The sequence below is a fragment of the Delphinapterus leucas genome, chromosome 19 (genome assembly GCF_059928025.1).
Source record: "Delphinapterus leucas isolate spDelLeu-1000000601 "Yukka" chromosome 19, BTC_Dleu_Yukka2, whole genome shotgun sequence".
NCBI classification, from domain to species: domain Eukaryota; kingdom Metazoa; phylum Chordata; class Mammalia; order Artiodactyla; family Monodontidae; genus Delphinapterus; species Delphinapterus leucas.
The window spans coordinates 39,102,029-39,115,362 of record NC_143147.1 but is presented as its reverse complement, the minus strand read 5'-3'; the positions used below and the strand labels follow the sequence as shown (position 1 = coordinate 39,115,362).

Here is a 13,334-nt window from a genome sequence, read left to right as displayed (position 1 = left end):
CTTTGATGTTGACCAATCTTCTTTCACCAGCTGAAGAAACTAAGACCCTGAGGGCCAACAGACCTGCCTGGAACCCCAGCCAGGTTTCAACCCTGAAAGCGGCACCCAGATCTCAACCTCCCCTCCACCCACAACCCCCAATCCAGGGCTCTTGCTAGCTAAGCCCAGGGTGAAACAAGTCTCATGAGCCCTCAGCACTGCATACGTTTACTTCCAGAACTCTTCTGAGGCCCTGCTTTGTTCCTAAGTACATGGGCCTCAGTGAGGACCGGCTAAGTGAAGGCAGCCAGGCTGTACTACCAGATGGGGACAGAATGTTTACTGTCAACTGCTGCAAACTTATCAAACCTAGCTGCAGAGACATTCAAGATGGCAAGAACTGGACAGAACAAAGACCACTCAGTAGAACCATTTAGGAGGAGGAAAAGGACACCTCGAAAGTTCCTTATAACTGAAAGCCAGTCCTCAGAATGCTGAATGATAACACACATTCCTTTACTGCAAGAATCTGCTTAGAAAGCAACAGAAAGATTAGGTGAAAAGCCCATGGACTTGATGACTCCTTGTCCTTCTCACAAAAGCCCTCTAGTTTAAGTCCAAACCCACACTTGTCGGTTTCTCTATCCCTCTATTTGTATTTTTTATTAGCCACTGAAACAATCCCGAATGAACTCTAGCTTCACCCTCCTCAACTGCACTCAGAGGTGTCAGGATTAAAGGATTAGGGAGGCGTTTGCTTGTAACTCACCTCCCAGAGTAACTATCAAGGAAGAGGTGTCCCCTAAATTTTAGTTTCCATGCCCCCACCAGCTATTTCTCCAGCTACTCTGTCCTACCCGAAACACTGTCACTGTTTTACACGGCCCAAGTTTAAAACTAGGTACGAGGGCCAGCAGGTTTGCTCGGTGGAAATGCCACACACAATGGGTACTTGATGTTAAATGATCAAAGGTGAAACCTGTGTGAGACATTACACCAGAAAGGGATGTGGAAGAAACAACCTGCCCTAGAAATGAAGGTTTAGGATTAAAATACATCCCACAAAGATCAGCAACTCAAATAGCATGAAATGATTTCAGTGGGATAAGAGGCCCGTAAGGACCCACCACCACCTGCCCAGAGCAGAGGGAAACTGCCTAGAAAGGTAAGCTGAAGGTACTAAGTCACACCCAAAACTTCCCCACAAGAGCACAGCGGTCCAAACTGCAGAGAAGCCCATTCATTCTAGACTCACAGGGAAGATGAGGAAGGAGGAGCCCGGGGAGAATGGGCTGGAAGGCACCAGCTCACCAGGCACATGGGGTGTTGTAGGCTTGAGCCAGGAGGCAGGCTGGCAAAGTGTGGGGAAGCCAATTTGTTTTCCCCCTCCTTCCAACCAAGTCTCCAGGTCAGAGGTTGGGGAGTAGGGTACTTTTATTAAAATTCAAGTCACTTAACAGATTCAAGGGAAACTTAAAGTCAGTCTCAGAGACTCTTTAAGAAAGAGGGGAAAAAAAAGAAATCAATGCTTGAGCACCCATCATGTACCAGGCACAGTGCCATGCCCCACAAATATTATCTTAATTTGTCTTTAGGATGGGAGAACACTGAAAAGCCTAAAACTAGCCTTCACCCACAAACGATGGTTATGACCTGGCCTGGGTTCAAAGCCCAAGAATAATTTGGGTTACCAGGTAGAGCAAAACAAATTACTTTAAAATATTGATGCTGAGCAACCTTATACTTGGAGACACATCCCCTTGGCACCTGAGCAGCCACTTCCAACAGACACCTTCACTGTCACCCTGCAGTGGCCAAGTCTGAGTGTACTTCCTAGAAACAGCTGGGAGGAGGAAATGATATTCACACAAAGGGCTCCAGCTAGACAGTAGACCAGTCTCACTCATAGGCTGGGAGGGGATCAGTTACCTGCAACTTCTGGGCCATCACCTGACAAAACATATGACAATAGAGCCTATTTAATCCAGGTAGGCACAAAGGCTTCGAAGATTTGCATACCTGTAGGACCTACTCTAGCCTAGGGCCATTCTTCATCCGAGAATATACCCAGGAATTACTACCCAGAACCCACAAAACTAGTTTTGAGGTTCAAGAGGAAAGGTTCAACACAAGTCAGAAAAGCTCCCCCAAAATTACTTCACTTGTTTCCAGTGCTGAGAAAATCTTAAATAATCAGCAGGTGAACCACCTGAACTTCAAGAAAAGAGGAATCTGATAAATGGTCAAGTCACGCTGCCCTCTCTGCATTTCAAAGATGCTCTGTACCTTTAAGAGTAAAGAGGGCGGGTGGTGCTTACTAAGAGCCCAAACTTCTAAATAGAATTAAAAAAAAAAAAAAAAAAAAAAACGAATCCGGGAAGGACTTAGTTACAATACCAGGGTAGCAAAGTAAGGTCACTAGTTGCCAGAATTAATAGCTTCTTGTGAATGGTGTTTCTTGATCAATAATTTCGACAAAGGGGGTGGGGGGCTTGGATAGCAAACCAACCAACAGATATGACTGTACCAAGTGTCCAGCAACCCAGATTTCCCTGCAGGAAATAAATTTAAACACCAAGCAGCCTGAACTTCATAGGGGGAAAGATGGCTAGTTTAACCTAATTGTCCTGCCCACACACCCTACCCGACTTGAGAGGCCTCCTCTCACACCTGGAGTTAAGTGCACCGGGTTTGTGTTAGCAGAGGCCGGGGGGCAAGAAGGCGCCGGCCAACCTCTGCATCTCCGCGGAGAAGGGAGACCGCGAAACGCCCAGGGCTTCCAAGCAGTCCCAGGTCTATTCGGCACCACCCAACACACCAACAGCTCCTATCCGTCTCTTGTGCCTTCCTTGGAGGGGAAATGGGAGGAACCGCACCCAAGGGCACAAAATAGTAAAACTGGTGAAAGCCTGCCCAAACACACTTTGATCCAGAACCCCGAAACTAGCATGGTCCCTCCGGCCCGAGGACCAGAGGTGGGTGCAGGCGGAGCCCGACACGTGACCCACAAACCCGCGGGCATTAAGTCAGCGGGCACACGGGACAGGACAGCCTCCGCCTCTCCCACACCCTTTAAGGGGCTGCAAAAGCTAATCCTCTTGAGAGACACCAAGCCTTTCACATCGGGACCCTAACTCGGTTCAAACGGTTTCCCTCCGCCCGCAACAAGGTTCCAATCACGACCTATCTCCTAGCTCATCCTCCCGGCTCTGCAAACCGAGCCCCTTCCCCTGGTTCGCCGCACTGAACTCCCAGGGGCAGAGCGACCAGCTCCAGTCTGCCACCGCCGGCCTCGATGGGGAGCACCCCCGGGCGATATAAAGGGGTCCAGAAGTTGGGTGAGGTTCCTGAAGTGACCAATTCAACTCAGAGGGGAAGGAGTGCCCGCAGGCCTTGGGACACTTCCTCGCCCTTGTGAGCACCTGGCCCTGCCCACAGCCCGCCCGCCGGCGCCTCTCCCGGCTCAGACTGGGTACACACGACCTTTGAAAAGTAAACGCGTGTGGGGTTGGGCGACCTTGGGTGGAACGCACTCAGGTCCGTCTCTCGGGAGAGTGTGTGCACTCGGGGAAAGTTAAGCCGCAGAGGGGTATCCCGGGCGTCGCGCCCTCGCTTCCCGCCCCCGAGGATGGTGACGCGCGTAGGGGACACCGCGCGGCTGCGGAGCGCGGCCCCAGCCAAGCACAAGCGATTTGTCAGCAAGAACCCGGCGGAGAAGGACGAGGGGGCGCGCAGGCGACGAAAGAGAAAGGGCCTGCTTGACAGCAGGCGACGGGCCGGAACCCCTCTGCACGCCCTCAGCGTCGGGAGCCTCGCACCCCATGAGTCCTGGAGCACGCGACGCACCCTGCACCTGCACCCTAGGATCACCACCACCCCAACGGCGCCGCCCTCGGGGCCCCGGCAGGTGGTCCCCAGTTCAGCCGCTCCCTGCGGCCCCAACTTACCAGCTCCTCGGCGACCGTCGGGATGCAGAGTCCTCGCGCCGCCGCCGCCCCCTGGCCCCTCGGCCCCCGCCTCTGCCCCGCCTCAGCCCCTCTGCCAGGCCGGTCCCGCAGCGGTGCACTCCGGCCGCTCCCCCACGTGCTCGCCCAGACCCGTGGAACACAGAGACATTAAATACTGAGGACGCGCAGAGACGTGCCCGCGGCGCGACGCAAGGCCCCGCCCCCCGCCCTTGTGCCCCCGCGCCTTCCCGGCTCACCTGCGCGTGCGCGCCGCCGGCCGCTCCCGCCAGCGCCTCTGCCAGCTGCGCCAGAGGGGGCGCGGTCTAGAGTGTTCCGCCAACATCCCGCCCCCGCCGCCCGCAGCCGGCCTTGCTCAGGCTCTCGCGAGATGAGCTGTAATCTCGGCTGGGCTCGGGGGAGAGGCCTGGCTGGAGTCTTCGGAACGCCCCTTGCTCCTCCCCCACCTACGAACCTCGAAGCTCTGGACCCCTCAAGACCTGCGCGAGTTCGCCCGCCTCGGGTGTGGGAGATTTCGAGGGGCCAGTTAGACCGTCTGCCTGCCTCTGTATAGAGAGGCCCCTGGAAAAGGCAAAGGGGCAAGTGATGCGCAGGGCTCCCCTTGCCTGCCTCCCTTGCCTATATATACTATATATTATAGATAGAATATAGATCTATATTATATAGATCTATTCACTGTAATTCATCATTACATTGTACGCATGATTTAGTGATATTAATAATTGCACGATAATAACTGCGTAATGGGAGTACGTGGCACCACTCAGATGCGGCACTCTTGCGCATTTTCACAACTTGGTGATGTCAAAGTGAAACAAACTTTCCTCCAAAGGGGGTTGGGTTTTGGAATAATTCCTACCAAGAGATAGTCATCATGATCTATCAGTGACTCCCTGAGGAAACTTGAGAAAATAAATTGCCCCCAAACAGGTGGACAGGGTGGGGGGTTCCAGCTGGCCAGAGACACAGGGACTTTAAGTGAAAAGAGATCATGCCAAGAACTATTACTTGGGAACATGGTTAATCCTAACTAGTTATCAAATGCAAATTTAAATGATGATGAGATACCTATTGAGTTTAAGTTCATATATGTATATGAATCCCAATTGCATGGTGTGATTAGGGACATGAAGGAAACAATCAGGAAAGAAATAACAAGAGACCTATTTTAGGTTCTGTGGTTCAAAAAGGCCTAAGGTGAAACTTAAACTGAAACCTGCTTGATGAGAAGGAGCTGGCCTTGCAAATTGTACTTGAGAATAAGGGTTGGGGAGTATTCCAGCAGAGGCAGCAACACTGCCTGTGTTGCAGGAAACAGCGTTTGGTGAACTAGATTGGTGTGGATGGACTACAGTGAGGTGGGGAGAGTGCTAGAAAAGAAGGTTGGAGATTATAAAGGGAGGAGGGGTTTTTTTGGGGGGCATGGGGTGTGAGGGAACTGGACCACTTTATAAACCATAGTAAAGCTTAGATTTTCTTCTTCTCTGTTTAGCTCCCAGGCATACTTCTACCCCAGGGCCTTTGCACTTGCTATTCTCTCCAACTGGAATATTCTGCAGAGCTCAACTCCCTCATTTCTTTCAAGTCCTTTGCTCAAAGATCACCTACTCAGTCTCAGTGAAACCTTCCTTGGAGTCCCTGTTTAATAACTGTAAAGACACACACACACACACACACACACACACACACACACAATTCCCTGTCCTTCACGCCTTCTTTATTTTTCTTCACAGCATTTACCACTATCTACATACTACATATTTCTTTTATTTCGTGAGTGGAGGCATTGTTGAGGGTATGGCACATCGAGGGCACTCAGTAAAAATATGTTTAGTGAATGAATGGGAAGCCATTAAAGAGGGTTAAGTAGAGAGTGACACAGTATAATTTCTGTTTGGAAATAGGAGCTGTAGCTGCTGTGGAAAGAATGGACTAGAGGAACACTAGCATAGAAGCAGTGAGACCAGTTGGGAGGCTGGTACAGTGGCCCAGGTGAGAAATCATGTTGGCTGAGCCGGGAGTCATGGCAGTGAACATGAAGAGACTGCTTTGGACTCAAGACAGATTTTAGAAGTAGCAGCAACAAGACTCACTCATGTTGTTGGGGGTAAAGAAGAAGGAGCAATACTTCCTCTGGCCTGAGTTACTGTGTGAAATGGGGTACAGTTTATTGAGACTGGGGAAGATGGGGGCAGAGAATCATTCGTTTCATTTTGGACCCATTAAGTTTGTAATGTTTTCGTAACATCCAAGTGCAAATAGTAATTAAGCTGGATATGCAAGCCTGCAGCTCAGAGGACTTGAGCTCAGAGGAGTGGATGGGAAATACAAGTATGTATTGAAAACCATGTAAAAAGTGGATATTTTAAAGGCAGACAATGCCCTGGTGGTGGTGGAGGTAGGAAACGTCCACAAGGAAGAAACTGAAAAATGATGCCGGGGGGTGAGACCTGGAAAGGTGGCAGGAAAAAATGGGGGGACGGAGGCAGAGGGGAGGAAGAGGAAGAAAGAGGGAGATGGAGCTATGAGTATGGTTATGAGAAGGAGGGACAGAAAGCAGGGGCAAAGAAGACGGAGATGTCGGTCATATCTATGCCTGGGGATGAGGGCAAAGCCTGCCAGGATAAAAGGAATGAGGGGAGAAAAGAGGAGTGGGAGAACGGGAACACTAGGGAAGATACAAGACTCAAGTCCAAGGGGGAAAGGTGAGAACACAGATTAACTGTAATCACAACTAGAAATCAGCCCAGCAGCTGTGGCTGAGGAGGTGACCACAAGGTCAGGGCAGTTCAGAGGTCAAAGAGTGATTCTAGTATGAGATTAGAAGATAGAGGAATGAGAAGGGAGGTGAGGATGGAATGTGAGTCTAAGAACGTGGCCATGAGGAAAATAGGATTCTATTATTAAACTCCAACATGAGCTCATAATGGGCAAAAGCCTGCTTAAGGCAGGGATTTTAGGCTAGGTTGCCCAAGCTACTGGATGTCCATGAGCTCCCCGAAATTGCACACATAGTTTTATAAGTATGGTATTTTCTGTGGAAATAGGTTATTTTTAATATATTGCTTTTGTCTCATTAGATTAATATAACACCCCGGACAAAGTGAAACAAACCTCTCTTACTCTCCATCCCACTCCCTGTTCCCTTAAACTGTAGAAGCATTTGGTTCTGCCCCAGGACATGCGTGTCTGCAGGGAAGAATAAATGGTCTCCTTCTAGGGAAGTCAATGGACAGAGTTGGGAAGTAACAACACTAAGGGCTAATACTTAATGAGCACCTAACGCGCAGCACCGTTCACAGCACCTTATTCTTACCTCCGCAAACCTCAGTCACACAGCAGCAGAGACAAAGTTTTTAACCCAAGAAATCTGGCTCGGAACCCATGGGTTAACCAGTTCACTGTACTAGAGGCGGATCTAGGGATCCAGAGAGCGGTATTATACAGGAACGTGTCTGCTATAGATTGAATTGTCTCCCCCCCCCAAAAAAAGATAATGATGAAGTCCTAACCCCCAGCACCTCTGAATGTGACTTTATTTGGAAATATGGCTGTTGCAAATGTAATTAGTTGAGCTGAGGTCCTAACTGGAGTAGATTGGACCCCTAATGCAATATGACTGGTGTCCTTATAAGAAGATGGCCTTGCGAAGACAGGGAAACAGAGAGAACATCATGTGATGACAGCAGGTTGTATTTATGCATCTATAAGCCAAGGAATGCCAAAGATCACCCACAAACCACCAGAAGCAAGTAAGGGCCAAGGAAGGATTCCTCTGCAGGCTTCAGAGGGAACAGAGCCTGCTAACATCTTGATTTTGGACTTAATCCCTCCTATACTGTGAGACAATACATTTCTATTGTTTTAAGCCATCCAGTTGGTGGTACTTTGTCACAGCAGCCCTAAGAAACTGATACAGTGCCCTTCTTTCTTGAACCCACGGGTGCCAGGTGGTACAAGAGAATGTGAAGTCATTCAGCAGTCGATAAAAGGTGGCTGTCCCCTTCCTCCCATCTGGGCCCAAGGTGCCATGTCTTCACAAGGCAGAGGCCTCATCCAAGTGGCTATGATGAAAGGGCCTCAGATAGGCACTACTCAGGCTCTGACACCATCACCACTACATAGTTCTTGGGAATTTTCCAGCTACATATTTAAGATCTTAATTCTGGTTCTGTTCAGTGGGCGTCTGGCAGGGGTATGGTTGGCCATTTCCCAGAGCCCCCTCCACTCTTCCCAGCTTCTTCCAGTTTTGAAGTGGAGCCTGAGAAACTCTGCAAGCTACTCCAGATAGGGTGAAATTCTACCCCAAACCAAGTTAGGTCCTTCAACTATAGCCAAGCTCGTGCATATAGAGAAGCAATTAAATCTTCTATAGGTAGACTGTTACCTACCTCATTTTGTTCCATGAGAGGCATCTCTTTGGGGCCAACTGTTGGGATCCATAAGGCCACACATGCTGGGTGCTGTATGAATGTTTGAATTGCTTGGACTCTATGAGAAAAATTGCAGTGAGCCCTCTCTGGTAAGGTTAATAATCATTATGAAATATTTTTGTTAGTTTGCATACCTTGCTGTGCACCACTGCAGCTGGGATGGTCTGAAACAGCAAGATCCGGAAGTCTCAAGTAACTGCAGAGAGACCGGAACTTCCCTGGGGATGAGACATTTAGTCAAGGTGACCCACCTCTAGGAGGGATGGGGCAGAGCACATAGCACTATGGGGGCTCAGACCTCTCTCAAATTTTCCATTGCCCCCAGCCTCCACATACCCTCTGCTATTTCTCTGGAACCATTTCCTTGCTCTATCCATTCTAAAACCTGGCAAGTTTCTTAGTCATCTCTGTCTTCTGTTTGATCAGGCATTCAGGTTTCCCATAGACTAGCACATTCTACCCAGGAATATCACTAGTCCACCCAGTGGCATTGTGCAGATTAGGTAACAAGGGTCCCTTCCCCCAGACAGGGAGCTCTGTGCCAGGCACCATGGTGAGCACAGTGCGATAGCATAGCCTGGATTTCAGTCCCTACTTGCCCTTGGGCCGGATGCCCTTGTGCAGAACTTGACCTGCACAACCCTCCTTGACGTTCCTGTAGTTGGGAGGCAGCCTTCACAGAGCGAGTGCTGTCTACCATGACACAGTCATCCAACCAGACACCTGCGGGTTTTGGGCACCATACTGAAGTGCCTTCATTCATCTAATTGCTGTCAAAGCCTAAAGCATTGCCTTGCTCAGCACAGGTACACTTGTGACCTCAAGGAACTTTGCCTAGACTCTGTTTCCTCCTCTGTAAAATGAGGATAATAATAAGACCTACTTCATGGGATCGTTGTGATAATTAAATGAGATATTCAGCATAAAATACTTTGCACAGTGCTGAGCCCAAGAATAAAAGCAATGATTGCATTTCAAGTTCTTTCATCAATAAGTCAAGAGCAAGTCGAGGTTCATTCAACAAATATGTATTAACAGCTATTTTGTGCCAGGCATTGTGTAGGGTGTTGTGGTTACCAAGGTGAATACCCCCAATGTGGTAGGGAAGGCAGACGTGGATGTATACAAAGGCTGTGTACAGTGGGATCAGGGCTGTGACAGAGGTCAGTACAGAGGTGGGAGGAGAGGTGGTAAATGTCAACGAGTTTCATTCTGCTTGTGTTAGGGTTAAGGAAGCTTGACTATATCATCGGTACTCCTTCTGCATTTGACATTCACCAAAATAAAATGTATTGCTTTAGTTCTATTGTTGCGTATCAATTCACCCCCAAACTGAAATGTCTTAAAACAACCATTGCGGGCTTCCCTGGTGGCGCAGTGGTTGAGAATCCGCCTGCCAATGCAGGGGACACAGGTTCGAGCCCTGGTCCGGGAAGATCACACATGCTGCGGAGCAACTAAGCCCGTGCGCCACAACTACTGAGCCTGTGCTCTAGAGCCCGTGAGCCACAACTACTGAAGCCCGCGCGCCTAGAGCCCGTGCTCCACAATGAAAGAAGCCACCACAATGAGAAGCCCGTGCACTGCAATAAAGAGTAGCCCCCACTCGCCACAACTAGAGAAAGCCCACGCGCAGCAACGAAGACCCAACACAACCAAAAATAAATAAATTAAAAAAACACACACACAACGATTGCTTGTCAGCTCATCGGGAGGGTTTGTTTCTGCTCCAGATGTTGTTGGCATGGTGACTCAGCTGAGATTGGAGGATCCAAGATGGCGTCACTCACATGTCTGGTGCCTGAGGTGAGATGGCTGGAACAGCTGGGCTGGCCAGGCATCTACCTCTCCCTCCTCGTGGTCTCTCCAGCAAGGAAGTGGAACACGTCTATATAGTGGCTTGAGGTTCCAAGAGGATGAAGGCTGAATCTGCCAGGTGTCTTAAGACCTAGGTCCAGACCTAGGCAGCATCACTTGTGCTGCATTCTATTGGTCAAAATAAGTCACCAGACCAGCCCAGGTTCAAGGGAAGCACCAATAGACTCCACCTCTGGGTGGGAGAAGAGGCAGAGAACTGGAGACATGTTTAACCCACCACATCTGTTATATCATATTCCATTTTACAGCCTATTTATTTAATAAATTTATTTATTTTTGACTGCCCTGGTCTTCGTTGCTGTGCACTGGCTTTCTCTGGTTGCGGTGAGCGGGGGCTACTGTTTGCAGTGCGCGGGCTTCTCATTGCAGTGGCTTCTCTTGTTGCGGAGCATGGGCTCTAGGTGTGTGGGCTTCAGTAGTTGTGGCACGCAGGCTCAGTAGTTGTGGCTCATGGGCTTGGTTGCTCTGTGGCATGTGGGATCTTCCCGGACTAGGGTTTGAACCCATGCCCCCTGCATTGGCAGGTGGATTCTTAACCACTGTGCCACCAGGGAAGTCCCATTACAGCCGATTTATGACTTAGGAGGTATCTATCAATAATTGGTGAGATTCCGTGGCTGCTTCAGAAATCAGTGGCGTAAAATGCAGTGTGGTATAGCAGTGATAAAACACAGGGTTCAAACCCCCATTTCAGTACTAACTTGCTGTATGACCCTCGGGCAAGTTATCATACCTCTCTTCCCACCCTTTCCTAATCTGTAAAATGAGGGGCAGTAAGATCTAATTTGCCAGGGTTATTTTGAGTATTAGAGAGAATGCATGGAAAGTGCCGGCGCCTGGTAGATGAGATAGCTGAGCAGTTCTGTAATACTGTTGTTATTAGATTGCCTTTCTTCTTCTTTTCTTTTTTAATTTAATTTTTTGCAGTTATCTTCGGGTCTTTGACCATTTCCTGGGCAAAGAGAAACATTTTATTTTTAATATTTTTTATTTATTTATTTATTTTTGATTGTGTTGGGTCTGTTGCTGCGTGTGGGCTTTCTCTAGTTGCGGCAATCGGGGGCTACTCTTAGTTGCGGTGCGCGGGCTTCTCATCGCGGTGGCTTCTCTTGTCGTGGAGCACAGGCTCTAGGTGCGTGGGCTTCAGTACTTGTGGCACTCGTGCTCAGTAATTGTGGCTCACAGGCTCTAGAGCGCAGACTCAGTAGTTGTGGCGCACGGGCTTAGTTGCTCTGCGGCATGTGGGATCTTCCCGGATGCCGGGACACGAACCCGTGTCCCCTGCATTGGCAGGCAGATTCTTAAGCACTGTGCCACCAGGGAAGCCCTGTCTTTCTTCTTAAGTAAGGTAATAGGACTGGTAATAGAGTGATTTCTTCTACCTGTCAGGGGAACACCTAACAGACCTCTAGTATTGCTTGCCCCTCCCTGAAAACCTCGGCAATTATGCTGTGGAGTTGAGGCATGGCTTTGTGAATTTGTTCAACCTTTTGGAAAGCAATTTAGTAATCATTAACAAGAGTCGTAAAAAACGTTCATATCCTTTGAGCCAATAACCAGATTTCAAGAAAATTATTCCAAGGGAACTGATTCAAAAGAAAAGCAAAATCCATATACATCAAGTTCTTCATTGCCATTTTCTGTAGAATGGCTAAAAACAGAGAAACAGCTTAAATGTCTAGTAATAAAGAAATGGTTAGTTAAATTATGATACAAATAAAAACTTGTTGGAATATTACATGATTCCTAAAGTGACAATTATTATCACTACATGAAAGCATGGAAACATTTTTTAACAAAATGTTAAGTGACAAATTCAGAATTAAAGAATTTCTCTACATAAACAACAACTAGAGACAAACAAGGAAAAAAATTGTTAGTGTTTGGGAAGTGGTTTTGAAATTTATTTATTTTCTTTAAAAATATTCCTTATTTTTTAATATCAAAATCAGAAGAAAAATTTAGGCAGGGCCATGTGGGAAAGTGGTTTATTAAAAAAGAAATGCCACATCATAAAAGCCAGAGAATAAATTGCAGAGCTTTTAAAAATACAAATGCCCAAGCTCCTCCCTGGAGATTCTAATTCAGAAGGTCCCAGATAGGGCTCAGTCATTTATATTTTTTCAGAGCTCCACAAATGATTTTGATGTACACGAGGGTGAAGCTCATCATTATCCTTTCAAATGATCTAATAAACACTCTGTTTGATCAGAAATAGCAATACAAGGAAAACTTACATAACTAGAACTCTTTTTCCCTAATAAAATTGGTTCCTACTTGTGGGCCTTCTCCATTTCCAGTTATTTAGTTGTACTCTGATAAACTGTGGCCTTTGTACATAATCCAGAACACAGAAAGGACAGCTTTCGATAAACATGTGCGGTTCTGTACAATGTAAGGAAACAACATGACATAAGAGCTGATGACCTGGGGTTTAGCAGGAAGAGTAATAGCACCAGAAAAAAAATCTCATCTCCATATCAGTCAAAAGATATTGACAGAATTTCAAGGATCATCTCCCACTGTGACCAGCTGTGGCCCTTTCTTGAGGAATAGAGGTAGTGGGTAGGCTCATGAAAATTAATATGCATATTTTTCTTTCTTTTTATATTGCTAACATTAACCCATAGACAGTTATTGTTAAAAACGGAAGAGTAGGAACAGATAAAGCCATATAGAGCCTTGTTCTACCCAACTTAGCTTCCACAGAATATAGTGAAAGAGACAGCACATACTTTGAGAAAATCCTGGAGTTAACCAATTTTCACAATAACTGTTTCCTGAGACCATCATTTCCCAAAGTGAGCTCTTTGTAAAAAGCAGTTCCTCAGAAAGCTGAAAGGTATCGCCTGAAAAGGGGTTCTGTGATGAAATAAATTTGGAATGCAGGATTTAACTGAGGTAGAGAGGTTTCTTTGCAGGACTTGTCAGGGCCTTTGTGAATCTCTGAGAAAGAACTGTAGTATGGAATATGAAAACCTCCTCTTGGTCGATGAGACATGCTTTGCAAAACACTTCCATAGACCATATGATTTCCAGTAAGAGCTAAATAAATGTTAGTTGTTAAGTCAAAGAAAAT

The 13,334-nt window shown here is 47.5% G+C and overlaps 1 protein-coding gene across 1 annotated transcript in view; it reads right to left on the bottom strand.

The window, feature by feature from the left end:
• The window catches only part of AKAP1 (A-kinase anchoring protein 1), a 32,442-nt gene extending 28,393 nt beyond the window's left edge, over nucleotides 1-4,049 (bottom strand). Inside the window, exon 1 of the mRNA XM_022552774.3 lies at nucleotides 3,927-4,049. The gene's annotated coding sequence lies outside the window, so the exon portion shown is untranslated. The remainder of the gene's footprint in view (nucleotides 1-3,926) is intronic.
• Nucleotides 4,050-13,334: the final 9,285 nt, after the last annotated feature.